General features: G+C 41.8%; 1 protein-coding gene across 5 annotated transcripts in view; it reads right to left on the bottom strand.

The window, feature by feature from the left end:
- The window catches only part of LOC141096188 (beta-crystallin B3-like), a 368,074-nt gene that overhangs the window by 70,979 nt on the left and 272,906 nt on the right, over window positions 1-24,189 (bottom strand). For 2 of the 5 annotated variants that reach the window (XM_073582651.1, XM_073582653.1), the window contains one exon: window positions 20,182-23,621. The exons of the other annotated variants lie outside the window; for them this stretch is intronic. The gene's annotated coding sequence lies outside the window, so the exon portion shown is untranslated. Of the gene's footprint in view, window positions 1-20,181; window positions 23,622-24,189 lie in introns of those variants that run through there. 5 annotated transcript variants of the gene reach the window in all.

Genomic DNA, 24,189 nt, shown 5'->3' with positions numbered 1-24,189 from the left:
TAGTAATAATTGGCTTGGTCATTAAGTAGAAAATTGGCTCTGTCACTAAGGGGTTAATTAAGATGGTTCACTTGTACACTGCCATTTTACATAAGGGCAGCTTTATATTGCTAGCGCCTATTTCCTTACTGAAAATGGAAGAGAGAAGGAGGAAAAGAGGTTTACTATCAGGTCCTCTGTTACTCTTCTGCAAATTGGTTAGAGAAAAAAGGGAGGGATGGGGAATATGAGTGACTTCAGAGATTTTTAATATTTTCTATGAAAATTATTAATAATTTGCGTACATATATCATTTTATTATTTCTCTCTACAATATAAATGTTTTTTTTTTAAGGGGAAAGGTAGCGGTTACCTTTACCCACCTGCAGGTTTATTAGACTCTTCGTAAAAAATTACATTCATAGTTCTATAGACATCTAGGGTATATGTATGTAATTTTATATGTTTGTAGCTGTTAAATGTTTATTTTTTTCACCCTTTTGATAAAAGTAGTGGATTACTGTAAGCTATAATCTATACTTTATAAGTGTACACCTTTATTCAAGAGATGAAGTCACAGGGAGAGATTTATCAAGCTAAGGTCACACTTCTGTATTTTCTCACATCCGAGAGAATCGGGCCAATTAGGTAATCACACTCTGATATGATTTTCTCCATTCTGATTGTCCGTGAAAATCATACTGCACTCAGATGTCATCCGAGTGCAGTCCGATGTTTTCCATTGATCATTGACTTGTGTGGCCTAGTGTGATCCGAATATTGGATGCAGATCAAGCATGCTGTGATGAACTCTGTACATGGAAAAAAAATGGACATGTGTACAGCCCATAGAGTTACATACTCGTCAGACCACACTTGGAGTATTGTGTGCAATTTTGGACGCCGGTGCTCAAGAAAGACATTACTGAACTTGAAAGGGTTCAAAGGCGGGCTACTAAAATGATAAATGGAGTTGGTTCACTACAATACCCAGAAAGGTTATCAAAATTAGGTCTGTTTACTCCAGAAAAGAGAAGACTTAGGGGAGACCTAATATATATGTACAAGTATATCAGAGGGCAATACAGAGATCTCTCCAATGGACTGTTTGTACCAAGGACTGTGACAAGAACAAGGGGGCATTCTCTTTGTTTGGAGGAAAGACAATTTCTGCACCAGCATAGAAGAGGGTTCTTCACGGTAAGAGCAGTGAGGCTCTGGAATTCTCTTCCTGAGGAAGTGGTGATGGCCAACTCACTGAATGAATTTAAGAAAGGAATGGATGCTTTTCTTTTTTTAAATTCTTTATTTTCAGATTTAAATCACACCATAAGACACAACACCATTTTACAAATACAAATGGCGAATTATTGCTTAGATGTCGGTCCAAGGTGAAAGGGAGGGAAAAGGGGGGGGGAAATGTGGGTGGGAAAAAGGAAAAAGAAGAAGGGAAGGGTAAAGAGGGATACATAATATTAAACAATAACCATAACATCAACAAAAAATAGTAGTCGTCGGCATGAACACTAGCAGTTGATGAGTGTATTTATGAAAATACAGTCATATGTAAAAGTTTGGGCACCCCTATTAATGTTAACCTTTTTTCTTTATAACATTTTTGTTTTTTGCAACAGGTATTTCAGTTTCATATATCTAATAACTGATGGACTCAGTTATATTTCTGGATTCAAATGAGGTTTATTGTGCTAACAGAAAATGTGCAATCTGCATTTAAACAAAATTTGACCGGTGCAAAAGTATGGGCACCCTTATCATTTTCTTGATTTGAACACTCCTAACTACTTTTTACTGACTTCCTGAAGCACTAAATTGGTTTTGTAACCTCATTGAGCTTTGAACTTCATAGCCAGGTGTATCAAATCATGAGAAAAGGTATTTAAAGTGGCCACTTGCAAGTAGTTCTCCTATTTGATTCTCCTATGAAGAGTGGCATCATGGGCTCCTCAAAACAACTCTCAAATGATCTGAAAACAAAGATTATTCAACATAGTTTTTCAGGGGAAGGATACAAAAAGTTGTCTCAGAGATTTAACCAGTCAGTTTCCACTGTGAGGAACATAGTAAGGAAATGGAAGAACACAGGTACAGTTCTTGTTAAGCCCAGAAGTGGCAGGCCAAGAAAAATATCAGAAAGGCAGAGAAGAAGAATGGTGAGAACAGTCAAGGACAATCCACAGACCACCTCCAAAGACCTGCAGCATCATCTTGCTGCAGATGGTGTCACTGTGCATCGGTCAACAATACAGCGCACTTTGCACAAGGAGAAGCTGTATGGGAGAGTGATGCGAAAGAAGCCGTTTCTGCAAGCACGCCACAAACAGAGTCGCCTGAGGTATGCAAAAGCACATTTGGACAAGCCAGTTACATTTTGGAAGAAGGTCCTGTGGACTGATGAAATAAAGATTCAGTTGTTTGGTCATACAAAAAGGCGTTATGCATGGAGGCTAAAAAACACAGCATTCCAAGAAAAACACTTGCTACCCACAGTAAAATTTGGTGGAGGTTCCATCATGCTTTGGGGCTGTGTGGCCAATGCCGGCATCGGGAATCTTGTTAAAGTTGAGGGTCGCATGGATTCAACTCAGTATCAGCAGATTCTTGACAATAATGTGCCAGAATCAGTGACGAAGTTGAAGTTACGCAGGGGATGGATATTTCAGCAAGACAATGATCCAAAACACCGCTCCAAATCTACTCAGGCATTCATGCAGAGGAACAATTACAATGTTCTGGAATGGCCATCCCAGTCCCCAGACCTGAATATCATTGAACATCTTTGGGATGATTTGAAGCAGGCTGTCCATGCTCGGTGACCATCAAACTTAACTGAACTGGAATTGTTTTGTAAACAAGAATGGTCACAAATACCTTCATCCAGGATCTCATTAATAGCTACAGGAAGTGACTAGAGGCTGTTATTTTTGCAAAAGGAGGATCTACAAAATATTAATGTCACTTTTATGTTGAGGTGCCCATACTTTTGCACTGGTCAAATTTTGTTAAAATGCAGATTGCACATTTTCTGTTAGTACAATAAACCTCATTTGAATCCAGAAATATAACTGAGTCCATCAGTTATTAGATATATAAAACTGAAATAGCTGTTGCAAAAAACAAAATTGTTATAAAGAAAAAAGGTTAACATTAATAGGGGTGCCCAAACTTTAACATATGACTGTATGAAGATATTGCATTACAAAGCAGACGTTTGTAGCTAGAATAGTCATTTACCACATTAACAATGTATAGAGTGTATTTCTGAATCATTTAATGTTAGCTTCATTGGAAAAAACTGTGCTTTTCTTTCAAAAATAAGGACCTTTTCTAAGTGACCCTAAACTTTTGAACGGTAGTGTATATATTACTTAAGCAACAAAATCCATATCAGTAGTGACATTAATGTACAATATTTCTGTTCTGTGACATCATCATGTGTATGAACTCTGTATTAGTGTTGAGCATTCCGATACCGCAAGTATCGGGTATCGGCCGATACTTGCTGTATCGGAATTCCGATACCGACTTCCGATATTTTTTCAATATCGGAATTCGGCATCGGAATCGAAAGTTCAAAGTTGATTGACAGCCTGACGTCATCATGATGCGCGGTGTGTGCGCATCATGATGCGCCGTCATTTCGGGCCTTCCGGGGGTCTCTGCCGGCCTGCCGGGGGCTGTGTGGACTGCCCGGGGTCTGTACCGGCCTGCCGGGGGGCTGTGCCGGCCTGCCGGTGGTCTGTGCACCCTGTGGGGGTCTGTACCGGCCTGCCGGGGGGCTGTGCCGGCCTGCCGGGGGGCTGTGCTGATGTCCGGGGGTCTGTGCAAGCATCGTCCGATGGGACTACAAGTCCCATCTGGCGATGCCTGCTACCATGACAGTGATTGACACATTAGCCAATGATGGGACAGTAGTAGTCCCATCATCCGGCTAATGTGTTAAATGTTAAAAAAAAAAAATAAAAAAAAAATAAATACTACATACATACTACATACATACTACATGCATGCTACATGCATGCTACATACATACTACATGCTACATACATACTACATATATACTACATGCATGCTACATGCTACATACATACTACATGCATGCTACATACATACTACATGCTACATACATACTACATATATACTACATACATACTACATACATACTACATGCTACATGCTACATACATACTACATGCTACATACATACTACATATATACTACATACATACTACATACATGCTACATACTGCATGCTACATACATACTACATGCATGCTACATGCATGCTACATACATACTACATACATGCTACATACATACTACATGCTACATACATACTACATATATACTACATACATGCTACATGCTACATACATACTACATATATACTACATGCATGCTACATACATACTACGTATATACTACATGCATGCTACATACATACTGCATGCTACATGCATACTACATACATACTACATACATACTACATGCTACATACATACCACATATATACTACATACATGCTACATGCTACATACATACTACATACATACTACTAGCATGCTACATGCTACATACATACTACATATATACTACATGCATGCTACATACATACTACATATATACTACATGCATGCTACATACATACTGCATGCTACATGCATGCTACATACATACTACATGCTACATACATACCACATATATACTGCATACATACAATACATTCATACAATACATACATAGACATACAGTACATATAACATAGAGTACCATACTTACCAATACTTGTCACATTGTTCCCCGAAGCCATTGTCTTTTCCGGAATAAATATTAACATAACAAACCACAAAAATACTCACCCACGATCCGAAGCAGTCCACGAGTGTGTCCCACGACGATCTTGGGTAGAGAACTGCAGCATCAGATGATGCTGCCATTCTCTACGGGCTGCAGGAATCCAATGACGGAAGGTAGGTATCCTTCCGCACTGTATTCCTCCGCCACTTAAAAAAAAAAAGTCCCTAGTCTCACTTTATGCCATTGCTGCGTGGGAAATTCCCACACAGCAATGGCATAAAGTGAGACTAGGGACTTTTTTTTTTTTTTTAAGTGGCGGAGGAATACAGTGCGGAAGGATACCTACCTTCCGTCATTGGATTCCTGCAGCCCGTAGAGAACGGCAGCATCATCTGATGCTGCAGTTCTCTACCCAAGATCGTCGTGGGACACACTCGTGGACTGCTTCGGATCGTGGGTGAGTATTTTTGTGGTTTGTTATGTTAATATTTATTCCGGAAAAGACAATGGCTTCGGGGAACAATGTGACAAGTATTGGTAAGTATGTTACTCTATGTTATATGTACTGTATGTCTATGTATGTATTGTATGAATGTATTGTATGTATGTAGTATATATGTGGTATGTATGTAGCATGTAGTATGTATGTAGTATGTATGTAGCATGCATGTAGCATGCAGTATGTATGTAGCATGCATGTAGTATATATGTAGTATGTATGTGGTATGTATGTAGCATGTAGTATGTATGTAGCATGCATGTAGTATGTATGTAGTATGTATGTAGCATGCATGTAGTATATATGTAGTATGTATGTAGCATGAAGTATGTAGCATGCATGTAGTATATATGTAGTATGTATGTAGCATGTAGTATGTATGTAGCATGCATGTAGTATATATGTAGTATGTATGTAGCATGTAGTATGTATGTAGCATGCATGTAGTATATATGTAGTATGTATGTAGCATGTAGTATGTATGTAGCATGCATGTAGTATATATGTAGTATGTATGTAGCATGTAGTATGTATGTAGCATGCATGTAGTATATATGTAGTATGTAGCATGTAGTATGTATGTAGCATGCATGTAGTATGTATGTAGCATGCATGTAGTATGTATGTGGTATGTATGTAGCATGTAGTATGTATGTAGCATGCATGTAGTATATATGTAGTATGTAGCATGTAGTATGTATGTAGTATGTATGTAGTATGTATGTGGTATGTATGTAGCATGCATGTAGTATGTATGTGGTATGTGTGTAGCATGTAGTATGTATGTAGCATGCATGTAGTATATATGTAGTATGTAGCATGTAGCATGCATGTAGTATGTATGTAGTATGTATGTGGTATGTATGTAGCATGCATGTAGTATGTAGCATGCATGTAGTATGTATGTAGTATATATGTGGTATGTATGTAGCATGTAGTATGTATGTAGCATGCAGTATGTATGTAGCATGCATGTAGTATGTATGTAGTATATATGTAGTATGTATGTTGCATGTAGTATTTATGTAGTATGAATGTAGCATGTATGTAGTATGTAGTATGAATGTAGCATGTATGTAGTATGCATGTTGTATGTATGTAGCATGTATGTAGCATGTAATTTTTTTTTTTTTTTTTTTACATTCAACACATTAGCCGGATGATGGGACTACTACTGTCCCATCATTGGCTAATGTGTCAATCACTGTCATGGTAGCAGGCATCGCCCGATGGGACTTGTAGTCCCATCGGACGATGCCTGCACAGACCCCCGAAGCCTGCACAGACCACCGGCAGGCCGGCACAGCCCCCCGGGCCGGCACAGCCCCCCGGCAGGCCGGCACAGCCCCCCAGAGCCGGCACAGCCCCCCGGCAGGCCGGCACAGCCCACCGGCAGGCCGGCACAGACCACCGGAGCCTGCACAGACCCCCTGGCAGGCCGGCACAGCCCCCCGAAAGGCCCGTACAGACCCCAGAGAGGCTGTACAAGGCAAAAACAGGGTTTTTCTTATTCCGATACCGGAAGTCCCATAGACTTGAATGGGACTTCCGGTATCGGAATCGGCGATACCGATACTTTTTTTAAAGATCGGCCGATCCATTCCGATCCGATACTTTGAAGTATCGGACGGTATCGCTCAACTCTACTCTGTATTATGAGATCATTAATTGCATTTTTGTCTTGCAATACGTATGTATAGTTGCAATTATGAGAGCAGGATTTATATCTATTATGACTCTATTGTGGATATTCTGCATATATTCTCTCCTGCTTTCCAAGATGGAGTTTAAGCCAGTATGTGTGTAAGATAGCAGAGGGCCCTTAGGAATGTCTAATAAACTTAGAGAAAACATAGAAAAGTTGGAGAAACCTAAGGAGAGGAAACACACCTAACTTTTCAGGTGGGTGTAGACAGTATTACCTTTAGTAAATGAGAATTATGTTTGCTAATGGCAGCACATATTTAGAGATAAGCTGAGCCAATTATATTGTTAGAATGAATGAATACTAATAACCTATGTAAAGACTGACCGAATGATGTCATAAAGAGAGATCTGTTTTGATGCTCAATGTATCAGCGTAGCTCTTCCGTGCACGTATTTGAATTTTACAATTTAATTTGAAGCTGGTACATAGTCTCAGAACGTCCCACATTATGTGGCGACAACGAAACCTGGCATCCAAACATGGACCCGCAAGGTCAGAAGACCGATTGATCTAAACGGTTTGTTGCTGCCTAGACAGACTGACAAATCAAAGCTGCAGAAATAGATAATAAATTTTATTCTTACACTACCTGAGTTTGTCTTTCTCTTATGGCCTGGTGTGTTTGGGTAAATGGGTCCACAGGTCACGTGATCTGTTCATAATAAGTGGATCCATTATTGTTAGACAAAGAACTGTGATGAGACCTTGTGTACTGTGTTGAGTTCCTGTGTTGTATGGGGAGTGCATATTGGGCATTTCACTGGCCATATGTATGTGGGGTTGAATTGTAACTATTAGGTGACTGTACCTGGTAGAACCGACGTTGGTGATAGTCAGCAGTAGCCTCTTTTACTGTTAAGGAAACCCATAGGGTTCTGGCTCCTAGACGTAGGGGCTGATGGTTTTATCTGATTAAAAATAAGTCAGGCAATGAGTGACAGAAGGAAAAAATAGTGAGTATGGTAAGAGTCCCCGCAGATTTGCCTTTCTAGTCCTGTTTTCCTGGTTTTAAAGAAACAGAAGATGGGTTAATCTGATCATTAAGGGGCAGATAGAGAATGGTAGAAGTACTGTTAAAATTGGTGAAACAGAAAGAAAAGAAATTTGTGCAGAAAATGCATAGGTTTTGTTCATTGTCTGGCTGTCCATCGGGTGACAGCTTTGATGAAGGTTTCTGGAAGTGTATTGAAGGAACAAACAAGTTGTTTAAATGATGCTGGCTTATTAGATCAGGCTGAGTATAGTGGAAAAAAAACTCTAAAGGTATAACTAGAGGCAAGTTAAAGGAAGAAAAACAGTGATATGTTTTTGTATGTGAAAGTATGTAACAAATATGGCGCTGATCCCCGTGTCGCTCTCAGTTTGTCTCCATTCCCTAACATTGTCCCTGAAGAATGGACATGTTGTGTATATAGGAATTAGAACCCAGAATGGGTGGACACCTGTTGTGTATGTGGTGCCCCCTGTTGACACATAGGAATCATTAAACCTGCAACTCCAAAAACAGGATTGTATCCTATGTTATCACCCCACAATCCATTTGCATAGTGTGGCCCCCCCCCTTAACCAGTGTCCCAAGTGCTACGCTGCCATAAGTCTCAGCCATACATCCAATGAATATCATGCCTGCACTGGATGGGACCCACGCCCCTTCAGGACCTGTCGTTCCTTCCAGTTCCTCCCTTGACACAACCCAAATGGATGCAGCAGTTCGACATCAGTCTTTTGCTGCCATCTGAGATTCACTAGGACAATTACTCAGTCATGGTGCACAGCTCACTTCAACCCCTGCTGCTTGCCCACAGCACTCACCCAGATTGCTACCACCAGATCTCACACCCCAGTCTAGCGGACCCGATACTGTAGAGCCCCAGTAGGGTGTGTGGCGTCCCTGGAATCCTAGTGAAATGCTGGCTAGGATGAGTAGAATGCCAGACCCTGAACTGTTTCCCATGCCATTTGTTAGAGAGATTGACAAAAATGACAAAGGCTTTCTCCTGTTTGTGAGATTTAGGGGACCTGATGTCAGCAGAAGCAGTACACACCTTAAACCCCCTTGTTACAGGGCAATAGGAGCCCCAATCGTAATTGATACTTCACTAGATTGGGGAAAGCAGTATGTGAAAAAACTGGTTAGCCTCCCAGTCAGCCATGTTACCAATGTCACACCAGATAACCCAGACCATGAGCTCTTTTTGTATGGTGTGGATAGCCAGTTCTGCACTGGATATGCTGTTGTTTCCCTCCATGAAACAATAAAAACAGAACAGCTGCGGCCACACATGTCCGTCCAGGAAGCCAAACTCCATGTTCTAGAAGAAGCCTGAGGTCATGCTATAGACTAAACTGCCACCATTTATACAGACAGCCGCTATGCTTTCATGACTATGGACTTATATGGAGAGCTCGATCTTTCCTCGCAGAGGCAAGCAAGTCTATCAAAAATGATAAATCCGTCCAACGCCTGAAAAAGACCCTACTTTTATCTGAGAAATTTGGGTGGCAGGTGCACAAGTGGCCTACGCTACAGACCCACCTGTGATCTACAACCTTCTCCAGAAGCTACAACAGGCTGGTGTTGAAGAATTCCCCACATGACAATAGAAGGGAGCTGTGCAGTCACCAGAAGGACTGTGGCACATCGGGGCCAAAGTTTGCCTTCCCCAAGTTATGTATCCCATGATAGCTTGTCTCCCACAGCAATACCCAACAATCAAAGACTGCCATGACAGCCTCCCCCACCATTATTGGTATGCTTCTGGGTTCAGTGTTGTTGCAGCCAAACACATTCAAACCTGTCTGACCTGTGAGCTCAACAGCGTGGGATGCATCACCAAGATGCCTGAGATGCACAAGACATCTGCACCCATTCCAGCATCTTCAGAAAAACTACATTCAACTTCCTAAGGATGTACTTGTCGACCTCTTCTCAGGATGGACAGAAGTGTACCCTGTGTGTATAAAGCCACCGGCAAGGGTACAGCGAAAAGACTAATCTCAGAAGTCATCTGCAGATACGATGTGTCCAAAACTATAGAGAATGGCAGAGGCACCCACTTTAATAGAGAAGTAATGTAGTAAATAATGTCTGCCCTGGGAGTGGAATGGCCTTTCATGCTGTGTACCATTCACAAAGCAGCAGTAAAGAGTCTGAATGGGATTCTGAAACTGAAACTCCAGAAAGCCATGGCTGAAACGGGCAGCCCATGGCCAGAATTCTTGCACCTTGCACTCTTCTCAATCAGGTATGCTCCCAACAAAAAGACAGGCCTCAGCCCATAAGAGGTGCTATTTGGGTCAGCCCTTAGGCTAGCCTTGTATTTTCCACAACAGCTCCAGATACAACATTATAGGCTGTCTTAAGTTATTGCACTAACAAAATGCTTGTCTAACATATACTCTTGAGTTTACTATTCTCTTTCAGATCCATACTCTGTGGAAGGAAGCCACCCCTTGCTGCCCAGAGACAAAAGACACATCATGAGAGCCCTTGAGCCTCGATTTGACGGGTCCTTCCAAGTTCTTCTGGCAACGGAGACGGCTATGAAGCTGGAGTGAAAGCCCAAGTGGATCCACTGCAAGAAGACATCTGACCCAAGAAAGCCACCGAATGATGTGAACACACACCGTGTCTGTAGAAGGCCGGAGTGGAAAACTTAGCCTTCAAACCTTCCGTAGCTCAAGAGAAGACAGACAGTGAGGGTAGAAGCCTCCTTATTATGACTCTGTTACAACAAGAATATGTGTACAAATGTTGTAGAGCAGGGTCCTATCTTACTTGTAAGTCTGACAACTGTCTTCCTCTATAACTGATGATAGAGAATCCCTGTTATGGACTCAAAACTATATATGTGATGGACATAAATATCCCAGAGGACACTGACCGATTAGGACACTTATTTTAAGGATAATCACGGACCAACCAATTCGAAATGAGACTGAGACCCCGCAACTTAATACTTCCAAAGACTCATTCCTGGTGCCCATAACCTATAAGCAACTAGACAAACACTATTGTGTTCTCCTGCTTAATTCAGTTATTTCCTGTTACAGAAGGAGAAAATACTTCAGAGTGTAAGCTGCTCCGGCAATTGTATTTTCTCCCATAAACCCTAAAAACGTAAAAATTGATGGAGTTAGCCCCTATCTAGGGAATTACCGTATTTTCCGCTTTGTAAGACGCACTTTTTTCCCCCAAATTTGGGGGGAAAACGGGGGTGCGTCTTACAAAGCGGACATGCCTTACCTAGGCTGTGATCAGGGGCGTCCGGCGGTTGCTGGCCGGTGCTGCGGGTGTCTCTGGTGTCGCGTTGTGTGCCCGTTGATGCCCGGGGCTCTGTCGACATTGTGTGACAGGCCAGAACCCCGGCATTTCCTCGGTTCTGTGTGCCGGTAAAAAAATGGCCGCCGGCATGTGCGCAGATGGGATCTCGGGACCCAGTTCTCGAGAGATGAGATCTGAAATCTCATCTCTCAAGAGCTGGGTCCCGAGATCCCATCTGTGCACGCACCGGCAGCCATTTTCCCTGGGTTTCCTGTGTGCGCGCGGTGGTGCCGGTAAAAAAAATGTTGCCGCGCGTGCGCAGATGGGATCTCGGGACCCAGCTCTCGAGAGATGAGATTTCAGATCTCATCTCTCGAGAACTGGGTCCCGAGATCTCATCTGCGCACGTGCCGGCAGCCATTTTTTTAACCGGCACCACAGCGCGCACACACAGGGAACCGAGGACATGCCGGGGCTCTGGCCTGTTGCACAATGTCGGCAGAGCCCCGGGCATCGACGGGCACACAACGCCGCACCGCTGGGCACCGGAGACACCCGCAGCACCGGCCAGCAACCGCCAGACAAGCGGAGAAACCCGGCAGCAGCAACGGCACACATCGGAGCCCCCCCCATCCCTGAATACGGCCTGCAGCATCACTCCACGCCTGCCTCCTCCAGCAGCGAGCCTGGGACCCCGCTACACCGCAGGCACCAACCCCGGTAAGCAATAAGATGCAAGGATTATAAGAGGCACCACTATTTCATTAATATTTTTTTCATATTTTTCTCCTCAAAATTTGTGGTGCGTCTTATAATCCGGAGCATCTTATAAAGCAAAAAATACGGTATACTTGTTTCCATAGTTTAACGGGTAGCGTTAACCTAAAGCACTTAAGTTCCTCGTACTGCAGCTCCACAATCATCATTAACTTGGTATGAGGCCATGCCCTCCTGAATCAGAGGGTAGATAGGGCTGACTTGTGGTAGTTGGGTGGAAATGGAGACTTATCTGTGTTATTGTTAAATTCCTGATAAAGGTCCAAATGCACAAGCTCCATTAATATGCAACAGAAAAACAGAGACACCAGAATTCCTACTCTTTTCTCTACTCCATTTCACTCCATTCACTGTTATAGCAAGCAGCCTGAATGGTTCAACTCCCCACCTCTGCTGGCTGGCATTCCTGCTGCAATATATCCAAATGGTACAAGTCCATACTTCTGCTTGCTGTCTTTTGCTGCTTTACCATTGTGCGACATATTTTAATGTGCCTGCTAAAACTTTGATATAATTCATTTGTTGCACTGTATTTAATACTTCCTGCTTTATATCCGTGACTGGGGCATCTCTAGATCTTATCAGGTGGAAGGTGTTATAGCAAATAGATGCAGCCTGGTCTCATGCCTTTGATCATCTAACCACCCCCTGGTGTGCTGGCCCCAGCTGCCAAATTATCCCAAACCAGCTCCCACAATCCCTCTCTCCTGACCCTGTAGTGTGGCCTGTATATTTAGTAGTCCCTAAGGGGAAGCATGCAGTGTGGGGTGGGGTGCAGAACGCAAGCATCCCATAAGCAAAGCATCAAGCAAAACGGCAGTTATTCATGGCAGTTAATCAGGGCGGGAATCAGGTAACTCACACTTTTCTCTCCCCTTTAACCATGTGCTTTACTTCTATCCTCCTGTGCTCCCTTGCCATCCACATACACCACCCCATCCCTCCTCTATCACGACTCATACACATCAGCCCCTCTATACTTCCCTCTCTCATGCACAGCTCCCATGCACGCCTCACCTTCCTGAGAAACCTCAGCGCATCTTGCCCAAATACATTGCACAAAAAAACTACTTACAATTCCAACAACTATTTGCTCTTTATCTTCCTACTCCTACGGATTTCAGGTGACATCTCCCCCAACCCCTACCCTACATCATATCGAAACCATAATAATCTTACTAATATTACTTGCACTTCATCTCCTTTTAATTGTGCTCTCTGGAATCCACGGTCTGCATGTAACAAGCTTCTTTCCTGCACAACTACTTTAACAACTCTGTTAATCTGTTGGCCCTCACAGAAAACCAGGATTCAGGATTCTGACACGGTCTCTCCTGCTGTCATTTCCTATGGTGGCTTACAATTTTCTCATTCCCCGAGACCCACAAACAGACATGGTGGCGGAGTCGGCACACTCCTGTCCCCACTATCCACTTTCCAGGTCATCCCCCCCAGAGCCATCACTCTCATTCCCTTCTTTTGAGGTCCACACCATCAGGCTCTTCCGTCCCCTCTCCCTCAGAGTAGCTGTCATATACCGGCCCCCAGGCTCAGCCACCCACTTCCTTGACCACTTTTCAGCCTGGCTGCCACAATTCATGTCCTCAGAACTACAAACTCTTATCCTGGGAGACTTCAACATCCCCATTAACAGCCCTACTTTAACATCTGTATCCCAGCTTCTATCACTAACCACCTCTCTAGGCCTCTTGCAGTTTTCAACCTCTGAGACACACAAGGACGGTAACACCCTTGATCTGGTCTTTGTCCGGCTCTGTTCAATCTCCCACTTAAATAACTCACCGCTTCCACTCTCTGACCACAACATCCTCGCCCACCCTACCAAACAGTCAGAAATCTACAAGCCATTAACCCTCAGACACTTTCAGACTCCCTCCACTCATCACTGTCCCCAATCTCCTCTTTCCTGTCCTGATCTTGCTGTTCATCAATACAACGACACTCTTAGAAGCACCCTTGACCAAATAGCTCCTCTCACCCTCAGAACCTCCAAGCACAGAGTAAAACTGCCCTGGCTCACATCGCAAACTCAACTTCTCCAGCGATGCTCTAGGAGTGCTGAACGCCTATGGAGAAAAACCTGCACACTAGAAGACTTCATCCACTTCAAATTTATGTTAAGAACCTAAACACTGCCCTTCACCTTGCCAAACAGACAGACATACTTCACCACCCTGATCTCCTCACTAGCCAACAACCCCAAGAAACTTTTTGACACTTTTCACTCCCTCCTCAGGCCAAAAGCACAAGCCCCTATCACAGACATTTGTGCTGATGACCTGGCCTCCCACTTTACAGAAAAAATAGATAATATCCGTCACCAAATATTCTCCCAGCCACCAAGTGCTGTAACTCCCATCCCTTCCTGCATCTCCCCTGGCTCACTTTCCACATTTGATCCCATCACAGAAGTCTCCAGCCTCCTCTCTTCTTCTTGTCCAACCACATGCACTACCGACCCCATTCCCTCACATCTCCTCCAGTCTCTCTCTCCAGTTGTCACAACTCACCTAACTGCAATCTATAATCTCTCCCTCTCCTCGGGCATTTTCCCATCCTCCTTCAAACACGCCATTGTTACTTCATTACTAAATAAACCCGCTCTCGACCCATCCTGCACAAACTACAGACCAGTCTCCAATCTCCCAGTCATCTCTAAACTTTTGGAGCGCCTAGTTCACTCCCGCCTTACCCATTACCTCTCCACTCCCTCCTAGACCCTTCACAATCCGGCTCCCGCCCCCTACATTTGACTGAAACTGCACTCAAAGTGACCAATGACCTTCTGACAGCAAAACGTAACTGTGACCACCCTCTGCTCATTCTTCTTGACCTATCTGCAGCTTTCGACACTGTTGACCACCATCTTCTACTCTCTAGGCTCCAGTCACTAGGCATTAAGGACACCGCTCTCTCCTGGTTCTCTTCCTATCTTTCTGACCGCGCCTTCAGTACCATCTTTATGCTGATAACACACAACTATATACGTCATTCCCCGACCTTACCCCCGCTGTACTAAAGAATGCCAGTGACTGTCTGTCCGCAGTCTCCAACATCATGTCCGCTCTCTATCTGAAACTCAACCTCTCAAAAACTGAACTTCTGCTCCCGCCATCTACTAACCTCCATAAATCGGACATTTCCCTCTCCGTGGGTGGCACAATAACACCCCGGCAGCAGGCACGCTGTCTGGGTGTTATGTTTGACACCAATCTCTCCTTCACATCCCATATACAATCTCTTGCCCGCTCACACCTAAAGAACATCTCTAGAATCCGCCCGTATCTCACCATGGAAACAACAAAAACCCTCACTGTAGCATTGATCCACTCCCGCCTGGATTACTGCAACGCTCTAATAATTGGCCTCCCCGTTACTCGACTATCCCCTCTCCCGTCCATACTTACTGCAGCGGCCAGGATCGTCCATCTGGCTAATTGGTACTCGGACACATCCGCTCTTCGCCAGTCCTTACATTGGCTGCCCATTCATTATAGGATCCAATTCAAAGTACTTGTTCTCACCCACAAAGCGCTCCACAGTGCAGCACCCCCTTACATCTCCTTCCTCATTTCTGTCTATCGGCCTAACCAACCGCTGCGCTCTGCAAACGACTTTCGACTAACCTCTGCACTAATCCGTACCTCCCACTCCCGACTCCAAGACTTCTCCCGCGCTGCGCCAATCCTCTGGAATGCTCTACCCCAAGAAATTAGGACTATCCACAATTTGCATAGTTTCAGGCGCTCCTTCAAAACATATTTGTTCAGAGCAGCCTATCACGTTCACTAATCACAGTCATTCTATGTGTAAGTGTGCATGAGTAGCCCATTCACTATCTCCATCCATCCCTCACTTCCTCAAGATGGCTGGACCATCATTGAAAATACACACCTGTACTCTGTATCTCCCCCACCTCATTGTAGATTGTAAGCTCTCACAAGCAGGGTCGTCTTATTTTGCTTTCATTATTGTATTGTTAATGTTGTTACTTATGACTTATCTTTGGAACTGTTAAACTGTAAAGCGCTGCGGAATATGTTGGCGCTATATAAAGATTACTATTATTTATTATACTCTATTGTGGATATTCCACATATATTCTCTCCTGCTTTCCAAGATGGAGTGTGTGTGATAACAGCGGTCCCTTAGGAATGTCTTACTATAACGGACAACATAGGAAAATTGGAGAAACTAAACCTAAGGAGAGGAAACACACCTAACTTTTCAACTGGGTGTAGAAAGTATTACCTTTAGCCAATGAGAAGAATGTATGCTAATGCCAGTGCATATTTAGAGATAAGCTGACCCAAATATATTATTACAGCATATGAATAATAATAGCCTATATATATAAAGACTGGCAAAATAATGTAATAAAGAGATATCTGCTTTCATGCTCAATGTATCAGCATAGATCTTCCGTGCACGTATTTGAATTTTACAATTTAATTTGGAGCAGGCACAACGTCTCAGAACGTCCCACAATACTTTGTGGTGCCTAATAGAACCATAAAGGACTCATCACAACACATCCTCTCAGTATTATCCACAAACCACTGGAATTTTAATACTGGGAGGCTTATGCTGTGATAACAGAGGGAATTCAGTCCTCAAGATTTCCATAATAAGAATATGAAGTGACATACAGTGCTATGCTAAAATTTTATGCAGTGCTGGCGGAAAAAAAGAGTGCTTAAAAAATAAGAGTGTTAATAGTTTATCATTTAACAAAATGCACAGTAAATGAATACAAAAGAGACCTAAATCACATTAATATTTGGTGTGATTACCCTTTGCCTTCAAAACAGAATTATTTTTTCTAAGTACACTTGCACAGTCATGGATTTGTCAGGATAAGGATACATTCAGACAAGAGAATACAAAATCGTTCAGTTTCTTCCAGAAAAGTGGGAGGATTTTTTCTCACTTATCATCCATATTCAATCCGTTCAAGCAGCAGCTATTAATAATCTATAAGACCATTTAGTTTCCTATGTAACAGAAATGCAATGTTTCCATAAAAATCTGGTAGCTACATTGTGTTTCCATACAGCATTAGAATTTTTTCTTGCAGCCATAGACTTGAATGGGTGAGTCTCATCCAATTTCTGCAGAAATATCGCGCATGCTGTCAATTTTTTTTTCCACAAAGTCAGTGAAAAAAATTGTTCATCTAAAGTACCTCATTCAACATTGGTTCAAGTGCAATCTGTTTTTTTAATGAACAGCACTCGGACCAAAAATACAGTCGTGTGCATGAGCACTTATAGTCAGTCAGTTATATGAGTAACCAATTATACCAAAGTATTGATAATGATAATTTTCATATGTAGGTTGAAACCACAGTCATTAACTGAAACAGAAACAGCAGAGTACAATGCCATAGGATATGTGCACACGCTGCGCATCCGCAGCGGATTTGGCCCTGCGGGTCCGCAGCAGATTCTGCTGCATTGTACAGTACCTTTATTTCCTATGGAAAAAAAAAACCGCAGTGCACATGCTGCAGATTTTTCTGCGTGGATTTGGTGTGGGTTACAATCCGCAGCATGTCAATTCTTTGTGCGGTTTCCGCTGCGATTTCACACCTTATCATTATGAGGTGTGAAACCGCAGGCTAATCCGCAGATAAACCGCAGGACTTTTGTCCTGCGGATTTTTCAACAAAATCCACACAAACTAAAAACTACGTGGGCACATAGCCTAAAACAAAGTGAGGAACAGCCAAACTACTACAAATGTGAGGTTATAGATGGTTTCATGTTACAGGTAATATATATATCATGGCAACACTAAGCAACAAACCACAAGGAAGTTGTTCTCTATCAGCCAGGAGTCTCTGATGGAGAGATTTCAAAGCACACTGAAGTTTCAAGATTTTGAAAACGCACCAAGAAAGGAGTACCACTGTGGACTTTAGGTGCGGTGCAGGGATTGTTCAAGGAAATGTTGTGCAGCAAATAAAAGACACATTATGCTTAATGCTGCTCATAATGGGAAGATGTCCTGCAGTGCCATCAGTTCAGAACTGGCAGCAACCAATAAAGCTCATCTACGCCCAAAAAGAAAAATCTTTGACATGGAAACAAGGCCAAGTGATTTAACTATGCATGAAAGCATAAAAAGGGGTGCAGAAAAATGGTAATAAGTGCTCTGGAATGAAGAGTTAAAATTTTAAATATTTGGCTTTAACAGAAGGAAGTTTATTCAATGAAGGGCTGGGGAGCAGTACAATGACAAGTGTTTGCTGGAGTTTCCTTGCAAGTTTGAGGCTGTATTTCAGCAAATGAAATTGGGGATTTGGTCAAGATTAATGATTTCCTCAATGCTGAGAAATACTGTCAGATACTTATCCACATGCAATACTGGAAGGATGGTGCCCAACTGGCTCCAAATTTTTTCTGCAAGTCGACTCTAAACATACAGCCAATGCCAAGTAAAGGGAACCAGTCACCATGACAACAGAGAACAATCTGGAGGCACTATGTTATAGATAAGAGGAGCTGTTCAGATTGATATATAGTTTAGTGAGAAAAGATTTAGCATTACCTGTGTTTTAATAATTAATTTCTCTGCTCTTTCTGGGATTATCAGTCCAATGAGCAGTCCTATCAGTGACTGACAGCTTTCTTTGCATAAGTATGCATGCAGAGATAGCTGTCAGTCACTGATAGGACCGCCCACTAAGCCAAAACTTCTAAAGGTTTAAATGATTTAAACACAGGTAATGCTAAATCCTTTTTCCCCAAAACTATATATGAACCTACTCAGCTCCCCCTGATCTATATCATGATGCCTGCAGATTGGACTGCATTTTCATCTTGGCAGGTTCCTTTTAGGAAAAATAATCAATGTGAAAAAAAAAGAACAATGAGTCCTGAAATGATGATATGGCCCCCAAAGCGCCCTGATTTAAACATCAGTGAGTCTGTCTGGGATAACATGAAGAGATAGGATTTGGACAATTATACATCCACAGAAGATCTGTGGTTAGCTCTTTCAGATGTTTGGAATAACCTCCCTACTGAATTCCTTTATAAACAGGGTGCAAGTGTACCTAGAAAAAAATGATGCTGTTTTGAAGACAAAGAGCGATGAGAGCAAATGTTAATTGAATTTAGATTTCTCTTTGGTTCACTTTTTGCACTTTACTAATTGAAAAGAAAAAAACAACTATTAACACTTCTATTTTGGAATCATTCTGACTTTGCAGCATTGTCTACAAACTTGCTTAAAACTTTGGCACAGCACTGTTTTTGCTAGGAAACAGGAACAAACATACTGAACAGAAGACTGGGTGAGTAAAACCCAAAGACTGTTCTGGAAAAAATATAGATTCAGTATGAGGTGCAGATGTAAGACATGCACACAGAGCATGTATAAAGGCAAACTGAGTCATGGCAATAGGCACTGTGGTTACTACCAGGGGTGTGACTAGGTGCTGTGGTTGCACCCATGCTCTGAAGCCTAAGGGGCCTAAAAAGTCCCTTTGGCCTATATGACAAGACCAATGCTATTAAAAACCTGCAATAATTGGGGGACCCATTTGAGCTTTTGCATTGGGGCCCATGAGCGTCAAATTATGACGCTGGTTACTACCATACAGTACTTCCATTATTATGGAATATATTAGGGTGATATTACCAGAATAGTGTGCCTCAATTTTTTCCATATAGTTAAAAAATCAGATTTACACAGGTACAAACAGCGAGCCACTGTATGGGTACAAGGTTATTGTTGTACATAGCAGTAATATATCCATTTACACAAGTCCTAGAGGTGCCTGTACACAGAGAGTCAAGCATTGTTACATAATGGGGCAACCATCTATTGTGTATAGTGGTCTACTTCCTAACCGGAAGTCAAGACAGTGATGCTGCGTATTGGTGCAGCCCTCTCTATCCATTGAAAACCCATGCGCGCTCAGCTGAACATGCTCAATTCTTTTTTTTTCCTCAACAGGCTCTGATTGGCAAGTGAAACCTGGTCTTTATATACTCAAGTTCCTACAGTTCTTCACTCCACTTTGAATGAAAATACCAAAATATCTATTGCCCTCCATTCTTTACTTTACCTGCTATCAAGGAGGAGACGAATAAATAAAGAAACAGACACTTTTCTTTTAAATATATATTCTGTGTATTCAAAACCAGTTTTATTGCAATACCATTTTTGTATAATGTGTTTGTGTGTATATGTATATATAAACACGGTGCTGTGTATACATCCATATATACACACTCATCATGGAATAGAATTCTTTATGGGAGCAAACAATACAATCTGCTGCAGGTCTCGGAGAGGCAGGGAACGTGTAAAGGCCTCTTCCCAAGCGTCTCCTCCTGATACAGTAGTGTGACAGTAAGTGCAAAGGATTCTGGGATTATATACAAGTTCGTTTCTGTGCAAGAAGTTTTACAGTGGGAGTGCTACTGAAGTTTCAAATATACAGAACCACTTTTAGTCCTCTTAACTCATTCATCACCAGTCATGTAGGTTTTGTGGCTCCACTGGGGGAGGTGTGGGATAATTGTACACCCTCAGCTTCCGGAAGCGTCTCTTCAGTAGTATCACTCTGGTACACATCATGTAAAAGGTACTTATGGCAATGCATTTATGTTCAAAGAAAAAAAAAATGACACCCATGTACAATCTATACCAGGATAAAATTACCCATCGTCAAAATTAATATTTTATATAACTCCTCATTCTATATTCTGAAATACATTTGACTCATCAGATTAAGGGGTTAAGTAAGGAAAGTAGAGATCCTCTTACCACCTTCTAAATACATTAAGAGATTGTTCCGAATTTTAAAAAAAAAAATTAAAAACGGTATCAGTTTTTCTCCTTAAAATGGCACCAATACTTGTCGTCTATGGCCTGTGTCTGGTTCTGCAACAGAAGAGAGTTGCGACAGCAGACACAGTCCTATGGTCAAGAGGTAGCACTTGTAGGGAACGCAAACCAGAACATTCTTTGGAACCCTGTAATCCTTTGATATGCAGAGTACTGCCCCCTCTAGGCAACACAAGACATGAGAGTTTGATATTGATTTTACCCACCAAACCCAGCCCGAGCTAGCAGCTGGTAAATGGGGGAAAATTATTTTTAAGACAAGAGCTGAATGTACTTTTTCTTCTAACCTGATTGTTGAGACTATGTCCAAAAACATCCATTTGGCAAATCAAAGAGTTCTGAAAGACGCACATCTATCTAGGCAAAGATCTGGCAGATGATAAAGTATAAAGGGGGCAATATTGTGAAAAAAAAAATCACCATTGCAAAGAATATAAAGTAATTTGCTTCCTTGCATTCTGGGCAAAACTGGCACAGTGTGATATGCCTTGTGCAGGGCTGGCGGAGTGGTACATGATACAGGCATTCTCTACTTGGAAATCATTGAACCCCTGATTGAATACCGTCCCCTCTCAAAGCTCACCACAGCGTGTACCTTCAGTCTAAGGTCTTCTTTTAAAGAGTTTGTTGAATTAAAAAAAATAAAAAAATGAACATTTTCATATATTTACGGTTTTGGAGGGTTGGCCTCTTTTCAGGATCTCATTGCTTAGCCAGAATTGACAATGGTTGATAGGTCTGTCCTGTTCCCCCTTTTGAATATATACTGTGTAATGCTTATGTTTCCCTGTGGAGGCGCTGTAGGGAAACTGAACACTTACTACCAGATTTCCTCACTCTGGGTATTCCAAACTAATAGGCATGGATTGTTCAAAGCAGTTAACCCCATGTTGTATACACAGGAATTAAACATACTATCTCAGCTTTAGTACTCCACATAGTTAACCCTCTCCCTGCCAGACAGCACAATAAACATAAAAAGCATCACATGCTGATGAATGTGATCATACCTTGAAAAAAAAGTTTGTACATCTTAATTCGGAAAATCATTTTCCCCCATCACAATCTGGTTAGAAACACATTCTGCCAATTCAATATTTCATTAGAAACACAGAGTTGATGAATTCATCAGTTAGTCCAGAGCATTTTTTTTATAATGCAGACAACATAATAATCATCGACATGATGAAAAAACCCGCAACTCCCGACACGGTAGTCAGAACAGCCCCCAATTAAAGCCTACATTCAAGGTAAACGTGATGGGAAACGGACACTGAATCGGACAAGTTTACGATTATTGCTGCTTTAGCCTTCTTCCATCTTGTTTGTTGCCAGATAGAACCAAGTTTCAGAAGCATGATTTGCTACAAGGCAACACTATGAAGTTTTATTTAGCTTGTGCGTTGTGTATTTGACTGCATGAACTGTGGCGGAGGAGGAGTTAATGGTTTTACATAAAAGGACAGGGCCGGATTTACACCCCTATATACATAGACTTTGGCGATTTAAGCCCAAGCCAATCCAATAGGAATACTTTTACTTTCGTAGAATTTTTTGTATCTTCTTAAAAGTATCACATTGTGCTTCTATTCTACAATATCCATCTTCCATCCCCTTCTAATAGACATCAGCCTACTAGGTCCTACAATAAATACGGCCCTATTCAAAATGCACACATAGGTACAAGTACAAGATCTGACTCAGAAACATGCAGAAAACAAGTGGTCACACAGGAGCAGTGTATACCCAAGTAGACCGGGGGGGGACAGACCGGTATATGAAAGACACAGACAAAGGTTATGAATCTATGGGGTCATGCAAAGCAGAACATGGAGCTGCGGGATATGTAAAACCATGCTTATATTATGGGAATCGTTACAGTGTGCATCAAGGAAGCAAAAAGAATGGTTCTTATACGGTTGGTAGCCAATGATAACATATATTAAAAAAGAACCTGAAATAACGTGTCCTAACCAAGGTCCTTGAGAACAGAAAGCATCTATTCAACAGTAAAACAGCATTGTGCAGAGGCCAAAATAAAAGCAAGGAAAACATAAAATACAAGGTGTTCATTGTGACATTCTCTTTCCTATTAACAATTTTTAAAAATTATTTTACAAAAGTAGTCAAGCATTTTTTGTTGTTATTGGCAGTAAACATTTTGTTCTTTACATATATATATATATTTATATACTCTGGGACAAATAAATCATCTGGATAGTGAATTACAATATTCTAAGCGACATAAAAGATATTTCATTTGTGAAATTGATTTTTTTTCTCCATAAACAAATACAAAAGTCAGTCTTTTTTCCCCCCACTCATTCTACATTGAGTCTTGCGCATACAGAACATGATTCCACATTCGCTCCACTGACAGGCGCTAGCGGCCACTGTCCTGATTCCCTCCGTATCACCAGGTCATCAGGAGGCATGACCTTTGGCTTTTGTACAGCTCTGTTTCAAGTAGGTATTCCTTTTCAGTTTTAAAGTGACATATCTCTTCTACAATAAAATACATTTGTTTGTATCTGTGTAAGTACTAAGCAGCTTTTTTTTTTTCCGCAAAAATGGGAAGGCACAGAACACGTTGCAGTTGAGATGAAGCAAGACAGCAGAAAGGTGTGCATCTGTAGGGCTGGGTGGATTAAGGCTTATGTTAAACTGCTGTGTCCTCTTCTGGTTGAGTGTTGGAGCTAGCAAAAAATAAATAGAATTTACAGGGTTAACCAACAAAACAATATCTCAAAAGACACAGAAAAATTCAAGGCCTTTAGACTATACGTACAAGCTCCGCTACCATAAATGAATACCCCCAGATGAAGCCGCTTCAAACAAACAGTTTACCAAAGATTTTCTTCACCATTTTTGTGTGTTTTATTATGCACACTTGTATTTATGCAATTATAACCTTGGCAATTATTTGTTACTACACTTTGATGCACTTATTCGTGTATTTTTGGTTATTTATAAGCCCGTATTATGCCCCCAATTGGACAATTTGATATGACTTTTCACATCTCTGGAAAAGGTTGATTTTCACCTTTTTACTTGTTTTACCACCATCTAATGTTTAAGGCAGGTTATGTGTTCTCATTTTTAATCATGCACTAATAAAAAATGAGCTATTATGCCTATATGTATAGTGATTTGGTTATTATTGGTGTTCTTTCAGTATAAGCTAAGTAAGGGGCTTTCACCATTTTGGGGAGTTCTACAAAAAAGTACCCATCACCAATTTGTGGATGTCCATTTTAATTAAAA

The sequence above is a fragment of the Dendrobates tinctorius genome, unplaced genomic scaffold (genome assembly GCF_039654945.1).
Source record: "Dendrobates tinctorius isolate UK_male_01 unplaced genomic scaffold, ASM3965494v1 ptg000073l, whole genome shotgun sequence".
In the NCBI taxonomy this organism is placed as follows: Eukaryota; Metazoa; Chordata; class Amphibia; order Anura; family Dendrobatidae; genus Dendrobates; species Dendrobates tinctorius.
This window is presented reverse-complemented; position numbering and strand designations above follow the sequence as displayed.